The following is a 10,043-nucleotide window of genomic DNA, read 5'->3' on the forward strand; positions in this document are numbered from 1 at the left end:
CATCAACTGGACAGACAAAGCAGAGAATTGCAGACGCTAACAGAAAAGTTCAATTCTACCGCAAGATGTGCAGAACCCAAACAGCCTAAGAGACAGATTGACAATGTTAAGAAAAACTATGTGACATGTTTCAAGTGCAGTGGCAAGGGTCATAAAGCAAATCAGTGTCCATCTGTTTTCCCATCAGAAGCTAGGAAAAGCAACTCCAAGCAAGATGTTAATAAACAGGGGGAATATAACAACTTCTGTAGTGAAGAGTCGAACTGCAGGAGTGGAAATTGAAGACTCGCAAACAGACATTCGTGACAGAGTTTTTGACAAAGGAATTGGACCTTGTCCCGTAAAGTCAGTGAAAATTGAAAACCAAGATACAATGTGTTTGTTAGACACTGGTTCTCAAATTTCAACAGTGACAGAAACATTTTTTAGAAGTCTACTTGATAATAAGCCAAAACTTCATGATGTTACTTCTTGGATGAAGGTGACTGGAGCTAACAACCTACCTATTCCATACCTTGGATATGCGGAAGTTGAGATTAGCATCCCAGATATAGTCACAATTCCAAATGTTGGTGTATTAGTTGTGAGGGATCCCGATGACGATTTTGGTCGAGAACGGAAGAGCCGAGTACCAGGAGTCCTTGGAAGTAATTTCTTCAAACTTCTGAAAACTCATTTAGAGTCCGTGTCTGATACCAAAGATAAACTTTTGTGTGACACATGGAATGTTGTGTTATCCATGTATCAAATGACATCAGAAGTTAACAGGCTTAGTTTTGCCAAAGTTGGACGAATTCCAGTAAAAGTACCAGCTGAATCCGTGGTGACTGTGATGTGTACTACACGACAAAGCCGAGGATGTTCGAATGTACTAGCTAGTACAGGCAATTCAAAGTCCTCATGGAAATTTACCACGCAATGTGATGGTGATAGACTCTTATTCAGAGACTTCAAATGGAAGAGTGCCAGTACGAGTGATAAATTTAGGGACTGAAGATGTGTGGTTAAATCCTAAGACGAGGATTGGGACAGTTCAAGAAGCAGAAATAGCAGATTCCTTACATAATTCTGTTCAAGTGACAGTGAAGGATAATGAAATTCAAGTCCAAATTGATGGAGAGACAGAAATAGATTCAGATATTACTGAACATGCAAATGAAAAGATCAAACTACACGGACATGACTTTGATATAGATACCACTCTTAGTAGTGAACAACAGCGTAAATTTGCACACTTATTGCAGAAACATAAAGCAGCATTTTGCAAAGATGAAGACGACTTAGGATTTACAGCCACGGTAAAGCACCACATAGAACTGACTGATAACAAACCCATCGCTGTTCCACATAGACGGGTACCACCCCACATGATGCAAGAGGTGAAACAGCTCATTCAGAAGTTCCTTGATCAGCAAGTAATTAGACCAAGTACTAGTCCGTACGGAGCTGCAGCGGTATTGGTTCGGAAAAAGGATAAATCACTTCGTTTATGTGTAGACTTTCGTCTTCTTAACCAAAAGACAGTTAAGGATGCTTTTCCCTTACCGAGAATTGAAGAGTCATTGGATGCTTTATGTGGATCAAAGTATTACAGCACCATTGATTTAGCGCAAGGTTACTATCAAGTCGCATTAGATGATGAGTCGATACCAAAGACCGCATTCCGTATAGGATCCGGAGGATTGTACGAATACCTTAGAATGCCTATGGGTTTGTGTAACAGTCCAGGAACTTTTCAACGTTTGATGGAAGCATATGTCTTGGAGACAAGAATTTTGAGTTTCTACTGATATACTTAGATGATATTTTGGTCTACTCATCAACTTTTGAACAACACCTAGAAAGACTTGATTTTGTATTTTCAAGACTGACCAAACACGGTTTGAAAATTAATCCAAAGAAGTGCCATTTCTTCAAACAAGAAGTAAAGTATTTGGGACATAAAATTTCCAGTAAAGGCATTGAAACTGATCCAAACAAAATATCTGCCATCACTACTTGGACTAAACCAAAATCTGAGAAGGAATTGCGTTCATTCTTAGGATTATGTTCGTACTACCGAAAATTTGTGAAGAACTTTAGTAAAATAGCTGCCCCATTACATGCTATCCTTACCAAACAGGAGAAGAAAACCAAGCGAACAAGGATAAAAATGGTAGATGGTTCATAATTTGTGCGAGATGGAATGAAGACTGTGATCATGCATTTATGAAGTTGAAAGAAGCACTTACGACAACTCCTATCTTGGGATACCCGGACTTCAAGAGACAGTTCATCTTGGAAATTGATGCAAGTTACGACGGGTTAGGCGCAGTGCTATCGCAAGATCAGGATAAAGGACGTGTTGTCATAGCATACGCTTCAAGAAGTCTTCGTCCAACAGAGAGAAATATGTCTAATTACAGTTCTATGAAACTTGAACTACTTAGTTTGAAATGGGCTATAACAGAAAAATTCAGAGACTATTTGTTAGGAGGAAAATTCGTTGTTTACACCGACAACAATCCTTTAAGCCATTTTAAGACTGCTAAGTTAGGATCTGTAGAAATGAGATGGGCTGCTCAACTGGCGCAATTTGACTTTGAGATCATGTTCAGATCAGGACGTTCAAATAGGAATGCTGACGCACTTAGTAGAAAAACTGTTCATGCAGAATCCATTTCAACCGAGGAAATGTCAGTGGCATGGTGTGCAGATAAAACAGAACATGTATATTCAGAAGAAATTCTTACCAATTTGGTGAAATTAAAGTACAACATTAACTGATGTGCAGAGCCTGCAGACTAAGGAAAAATCAAAAGATGATTCTGAGTTTATAGCAACTAAGATGTTTCCAGAATTTTCCAAGGAAGAGCTTGCAAAATTACAATTGGGAGACATTTCGTTGGCTGCCGTTTTATCATGGTTAAAGAAAGGACATAAACCAACATTGAGATTAATTGGGAAGGAACCACCCATTGCACGAAAACTACTAGGGCTGGGTATTGGCCCGAGATTTCGTATTGCGATATATTGCGATATTTTAAACTGTATTGCGATACGTATTGCAATATTTTCAATGTAGTAAAAATGGCATTTTCTTACTATAGTTATTTTAATTTACATGCAGAATTTACATAACTTTGATAAGTAACCAACATGAAAAAAAAATCTTGTGGTATTTCCTTAAAGTTATGCTCTGAAATGATCCCCCAAAACAACTTCTGACTTACTGTTTGGGTTAATAACAAACTTTCATAAGTCCATTTTTATATTTAATGACAAAATTCCTTAATCTAAGCATATTGCCAATATATCGATATTACAAAATCGTATTGCGATACGATATTTTTTGTCATTGTATTGCAATATATTGAAATATCGATATTATTGCCCAGCCCTAAAAACTACTGCATAAATGGGACAAACTAGTTCTCAAAGATAGTGTTCTTTACAAGAAATGTCAAGACTCAGAGGGAGAATTTTTGCAGTTAATACTTCCAGAATCCTTGAGATATCAAGTATTGGACTCTCTGCATAATTATTCTGGTCATCAAGGAATTGAGAGAACTTTCGCACTCGTGAAAAGGAGATGTTTTTGGCCAGGAATGTATTCCGACATTCAACATTGGATCAAGAAATGTGAGCGCTGTATGATTGCCAAGGCTCCTATACCAACTGTTAGACCGCCAATTGGAAGTTTGATAGCTAATAAGCCATTGGAAATTGTCGCCATAGATTTTACTCTCCTCGAGAAATCTAGTGATGGAAAAGAAAATGTGCTTATCATAACAGATGTGTTTACAAAGTTTACACAAGCTATAGTGACCCCAAACCAAAAGGCAGTTACAGTGGCAAAGGTATTGGTGAAAGACTGGTTTTTCAAATTCGGCATACCTCATCGTATTCATTCTGATAGAGGAAGGAATTTCGAAAGTGATGTAGTCAAGGAATTGTGCAAGATCTATAACATTCAAAAGTCGAGGACGACTCCCTATCACGCCATTGGGAATGGACAATGTGAGCGATATAATCGTACGTTGCATGACAGATTAAAAACTTTACCACCTGAGAAGAAGAAGCGATGGCCTGATTATTTAGCTGAGATGACATACATCTACAATGCAACTCCACATGCGTCTACAGGTTTGTCGCCATACTATTTAATGTTCGGACGAAACCCACGTTTACCGATAGACTTGCTTTTAAATTCAGAGGAGAATCAGGAAGGTGTGGATGACTGGATTCTAGAGCATAACAAGAAAATGCAGGATATGATGAAGTTAGCTTCAGATAACATAGAGAAAAATGCTGAGAATAGACGAGATCGTTATAATGCTAACGCACATGAAAAACCTATTCCAGTAGGATCCATAGTGTTGCTGAAGAATCACATTTTGGGCAGAAACAAGATTCAAGATCATTGGAACTCAACTCCATACAAAGTACTTGAAAAACGTGAAAATAGCGTATACACAGTACAGTTGTTAGATGGTTCAGGAGAAAAGAAAACAGTTACCAGAACAGAACTGTTAAATACAGGAGAGTTTTGTGATTCCCTGAAGAAAGTCGATGTTGTGGACAACACCGAAAAAGATGAGGGAAGTGGATGGTCAACTCTCTATCCTCAACCTATGGAGAAAATATCAGCTCAGAAAGATTCCAAGGATAAAGAAACACAACCAGACATACCAGCAGACCGGTTACAGCCAGATGTGAATGGTGATGATTCTTCAGTGGGAATTCATAGTGAAAAATGTGAATCAAGTGAAAAATGTGAATCAAGTGAAAAATGTGAATCTAGTGAAAAATGTGATTCAAGTGAAAAATGTGAATTCAATACAAATACTGGAAACTCCGTACATTCAGAGGATGCAAGAGAAAAAGCAGGGAAGCCGGTTCCGGTGCGCAGATCATTGAGAACTACCGCAGGAAAACATTCGAATCCGAACAAGTTGCCACAATCAGTTTTAGAATCGCAAGAAATTTTTGTGTAAATATGATTTGAATCAGACATTTTGTAATATTTTTTTTGAAAATTAGTGTATAGTTTTCTTCTGAAAAATATTTTTGTGTGTGTATATTTTTCAATTTTTTGCTGTGGAGAAGCAAAAATACTTAGCAGGGAAGAATGTGATGTGGTGATTTTTACAATAGAGTTATCTCTCTTTGTTTTCATACACTGTTTGTCATTGAGGGTAATTTCAGCATCTATTTTTAGTAACAGAAATTCTGTTCAGCTAAAGTATTTAAGATTTTCATTTAAAATAATTTTTGTCATTATCATTTTTCAAATAATGATGGAAAATACACATAAGTTTTTATTTAAATGTATTGTTTAATATTTTGATAATTTCAACATCACTTCCTGTGATCACGTGACTTCATAGTTTATGATTTTGCACGAAATGTTTCGCGCTATGAAGGCTGTGTGTTGAACAGTAACATTGTTGAAGCTGAATTATATCTCTACTAGGTGTACCAACTGTAAGTTTACATTTTTTTAAATATAGCTTTGCTCATGATAGTAAACTGTGTTTTGATAGGGTTATTTTAATATTTGTAAAGTCTGAAAATATTTATTTTAATAGAATAAGTTCAGCATGTTTTGTTGATAAAACGTTCCACATCATATTGGCTATTCATTTTATTTCTAGTGATGTTTAATAGACTTTTGTTATGAAGAAGTTTAAATTTATTTTACTAGATATACTTTTGTTATTGTTTACAACTACAATTAGAGGTAACATAGGTATATTGATTTTAGGTTAGGTTGTACAGTATCACTGTGGTCGACGGTGACCTTGACCTGAGTTTATGCATTGTGGCCCTAGTTGGGGTAAGATTTATATGAAAGCATGTTATATATTTATTCATGAGATTATTATGAGTGTAATATGTTATAAATATTTAGAATGAAAAGGTCAACTGCCTGTCATATTTTGTAAAATTATTTTTATTTATTTTTTTAGTAATGCTTCATAATATTCATGTGAATTTACATTTGTAAGTAATGTTATGTTTTTCTTATTTTTCATTTGTGCAGCACACTGTCATTACTGTCAATATAATTACCATTATCATAATTTGTAATATCATTGATATTCATAATTAATAAACTTATAAAAAGAACAAATCTGGTTATCACATTGAGAAAAAGATTTTTAAAGAATTTTCCTATATGTTTCTATGTAAAACTTGGATTGGCCATTTTGGCCCTGCCCTACACCCGGGGGTCATGTTTTGAACAAACTAGAATCTACACTACCTGAGGATGCTTCCATATAAATATGAGCAATTATGGCTTTGTGATTCTTCAGAAGATTATTTTTAAAGAATTTTTCAATATATTTCAATGTAAAATGTTGGTGGGCCATTGTGGCCCCGCCCGACCCTCGGGGGTCATGATTTGAACAAACTTGAATCTATACTACCTGAGGATGCTTCCATATAAATATGAGCAATTATGGCTTTGTTATTCCTGAGAAGAAGATTTTTAAAGAATTTTTCTATATATTTCTATGTAAAACTTTGATCAGCCACTTTGTCCCCGCCCTACACCCAGGGGTCATGATTTGAACAAATTTGAATCTACGCTACCTGAGAATGTTTCCCCATAAGTTTCATCTTTCCTGGCACAGCGGTTCTTGAGAAGAAGATTTTTAAAACATGCCACCAAATTTTCATTAATTCCCAGTTATCTCCCCTCGAATGAGGGCGTGGCCCTTCATTTGAACAAACTTGAATCCCCTTCACCCAAGGATACTTTGTGGCAAGTTCGGTTGAAATTGGTCCAGTGGTTCTTGAGAAGAAGTCGAAAATGTGAAAAGTTTACTTGAGCCTTCAGCTCAGGTGAGCTAAAAATGAAAGTGATAAAAAAAATAATAAAACTCATGCTTTCTGAATCTTTGAAACTCCATGAATGAAGATCATACAGTACAAATCAATTTTCTCTCATGACCTTCTCAATGCGACTTCATTATAAACTTATGCATGTTCCATGAAAAGTTGCAGAAGAACCATTTTTGGGAATTTTCTTTCAGTTAATATTGTCCACAGGCATCGCTAACAAAGATTTTTGAAAAATGTGATTGTTTCAAAGAATTTTGCGGCACAACATAGTCCAAAAATATTACAGTGAACGTACGACAGCTGTATAAACTACATGTATTTTTTTTCTGAAAGGAAAATAAACCTTGAAATGAGTCATTTTTTGAGACTTTTTCTCTTTAAAACAGAGAAATGCATCAAATTAATGACTTCATATTTTTAGAATGGTACTCCTTAATTAATGCCATACTAGTATTCTTTTCTTATTTATTACAATCAAATACTTAAGCCAGATTCAGAACTTGAAAACATCTAAATTTCTAGGGAACAATAAAGCTAAACCCGAATTACATATACCTTCTTCCTTAAAACATTTTTCTAAATTGCCAAATAAGTATGACTCGAAGAACACACAATTTTATCCAAATGCCTGATCCATACCAACCATTCTTCATTTAACGAGGCCGAGTCAAATTATTTCTAAACAAGGGATTTTGATAATTTTTTGACAATTGATTTTTACCGTTATATTTATTGTTTTAAGATAAAAAATCGAATATTCACATTCCGATTTCTTCAGGGACCATCTCAGAAGTTGTCAAATTTTATTATTGGACCCTATGAGAAAATTTGTTGGAATAGCATCAAATTATCAAACTTTCCCATATTCTTTTGTATTTCTGTCCCAGAGATTTCTTTTTCATTTAAGTAGATGACAGTTTTTGTAAACATTCATCAAATTATGAAATGTCAATATAGTTCACCATCAATGTTGGTCTAAGAATTAATTACTAAGTTCATTTTTTTTATTATAAGTCCAGTACTTCTAAAATTGCCATATTACGGTATAAATAAATATCAGTGCAGATGTCAATTATGGTGCATATGCTTTTTTTTCCGGTAAAAATAGCAATGTTTAGAATTCTAGTTTGATTCTTTGGATGTTTAGTACAATATCCAGGGACGTCTTGAACATTCAAGAGAGTCATGCGCCATTCTTCAGCGTCATGTAATTGCTTAAGCAATTGCTGTAAACAGAATCAGAAAATGTTGATGTCGTTATAGAGCCATATCAGCGTTTTTCATAATTATTGTTGTCAACGTACATTTTCAGACCAGTAGGGGTTAAGATAATGTTAATTTTGTGTTAAAATCAAAATGTTTGGCAATTAAATGTGTACTGTCGCACGAATGACTGCATGAAATTAATAAGCTGCACAAATTCATGCGCACTCGAATTAGACTCGGTCTTGTTAAGTTAATAAAGCCCGCGTTTTCGTGAATATTGTAGGATAACCTCCGAGGTCGAGAAATGTTGTTTGAAAAATAAAAGCCGAGGCGTTTCAAACAACAATCGAGACCGAGGAGGCCGGTTATCCTGCATCATTCACGACAACAAGGACTTTATTTCTATTCAACTAAGATCGCTAAAATACAGTGTACGGCTGATCGGTTTCCTCTACAGAGAAACGAATTAGGCCGCCATGTCTCGATTACGCTGTTCCATTTCACACCAAAGGGGAAATGTGTTTGCTAACCAGTGTTTATACTGCAAAAGAAGACACATCGATGTGGTCTAAACAAGTATTTCATTCTACAGCTAAACGTGCATTTGAACTGTTCAGGTTTGATATGTGTTTCTGATCGGATAATGTTTTGATGACGTTCGTGATTTATTGGAGATTGAATGATGTCCGCGACATCTTCTGGCGAATCCTGAGAGTCCTCTTCACAATTTGACTTATAGCACTGATGAATTCGGATGGAGATCTTGATCTACTTGATGTCCTGGGTCAGTACGTCCATGATATAGGTTGTGTTTTCATCATTTGTTGACCCTTTAGATGTTTTTGGTGCATCACAAGGTAAACTTGGGATGAATGTCTGAGCATGCGGATCCAGTTCACTATTAATGACGATGTAGTCACTACTGCTACTGGAATCTGGCACAGGATCCTTGTCATCTTGTGGCCGTTTTGTTCTTGACTGTGCAATGTTTGTTATGATTTCTTAGACTTTCTGTTCTTCTCTTGCTTTTGCTTGGACTCTTTGATACTCTTAGCACTCATTGTTGAAAGTAAATAATTTCACTGAAGAAGTAGGTTTCTGTGAAGGTGACGAATAGGTCCCTTTCCATCTTTACATTGGATTTTATAAACAGGTGATGTGCTGTTCATACGACCAATAACTACATGCACTGTGTCCTCCCAGTGGCCAGTACGATATCAACTTCCCTGGGCCTCCCATCTCCTTTAAGTTTCTGACCAGAACTCGGTCTCCTGGAGCTAGTGCGGCACTGGTAGCTTATCATACTGCTGTTTCCCCTTTTGTCCAACATTCCCAACTCTCTGACACACAATATTGTATGTTTTTTTTCCATTTCTGAGATCCAATTGTTGACATACTTCGTATGTCACTTGGCCGCAACGCTTTGATTCCCATGTGCTTCCTGAAAAATGACATAAATAGTCTAGGCTATCGTCCAAATAGCATGTAGAAAGGCAAGAATCCTGTCACATCGTTCTGTGTGCAATTATATGCATAGACAATTTTGTTCAAATGCGACTTCCAATCGGCTTTTGCATCGGCAGGCAAAGTACGCAACACCCCAAGGAGGGTACGGTTTAAGTATTCCATCTGGCCGTTCTCCTGAGGGTGGTAGAGGGTAGTTCTGGATCGTTGCATACCACATAATTTCTGAAGAGCGTGGAAAAGTTCACTTGATCACTGTTATTGCTAGTTCTGACTTGAAAACGCATTTGTTTCCAACTCCTTGCAAGAATTGTCACAGTTCTCTCTCTTGTTATAATAGAAATCCTCTCTCCACTCAGGTTTTGTTTGATATTCTGTACTAAGGCGACAGATGCAGCAGATGGTAGTGAAGGAAATGCCGTGCGGAGATCAGTATCTGCGTCAGAGTCATTATCACGGATGTATTCTTCAATCACATTGTAACTAATAAATGGATAATCCTTGACCGCAGCTGACGTAATAAAAAATGGAGTAGTAATTAC

Source organism: Saccostrea cucullata, unplaced genomic scaffold (assembly GCF_032062105.1).
Source record: "Saccostrea cucullata isolate Sc308-1 unplaced genomic scaffold, CSIRO_AGI_Scuc_v1 ctg222, whole genome shotgun sequence".
Taxonomy (NCBI): domain Eukaryota; kingdom Metazoa; phylum Mollusca; class Bivalvia; order Ostreida; family Ostreidae; genus Saccostrea; species Saccostrea cuccullata.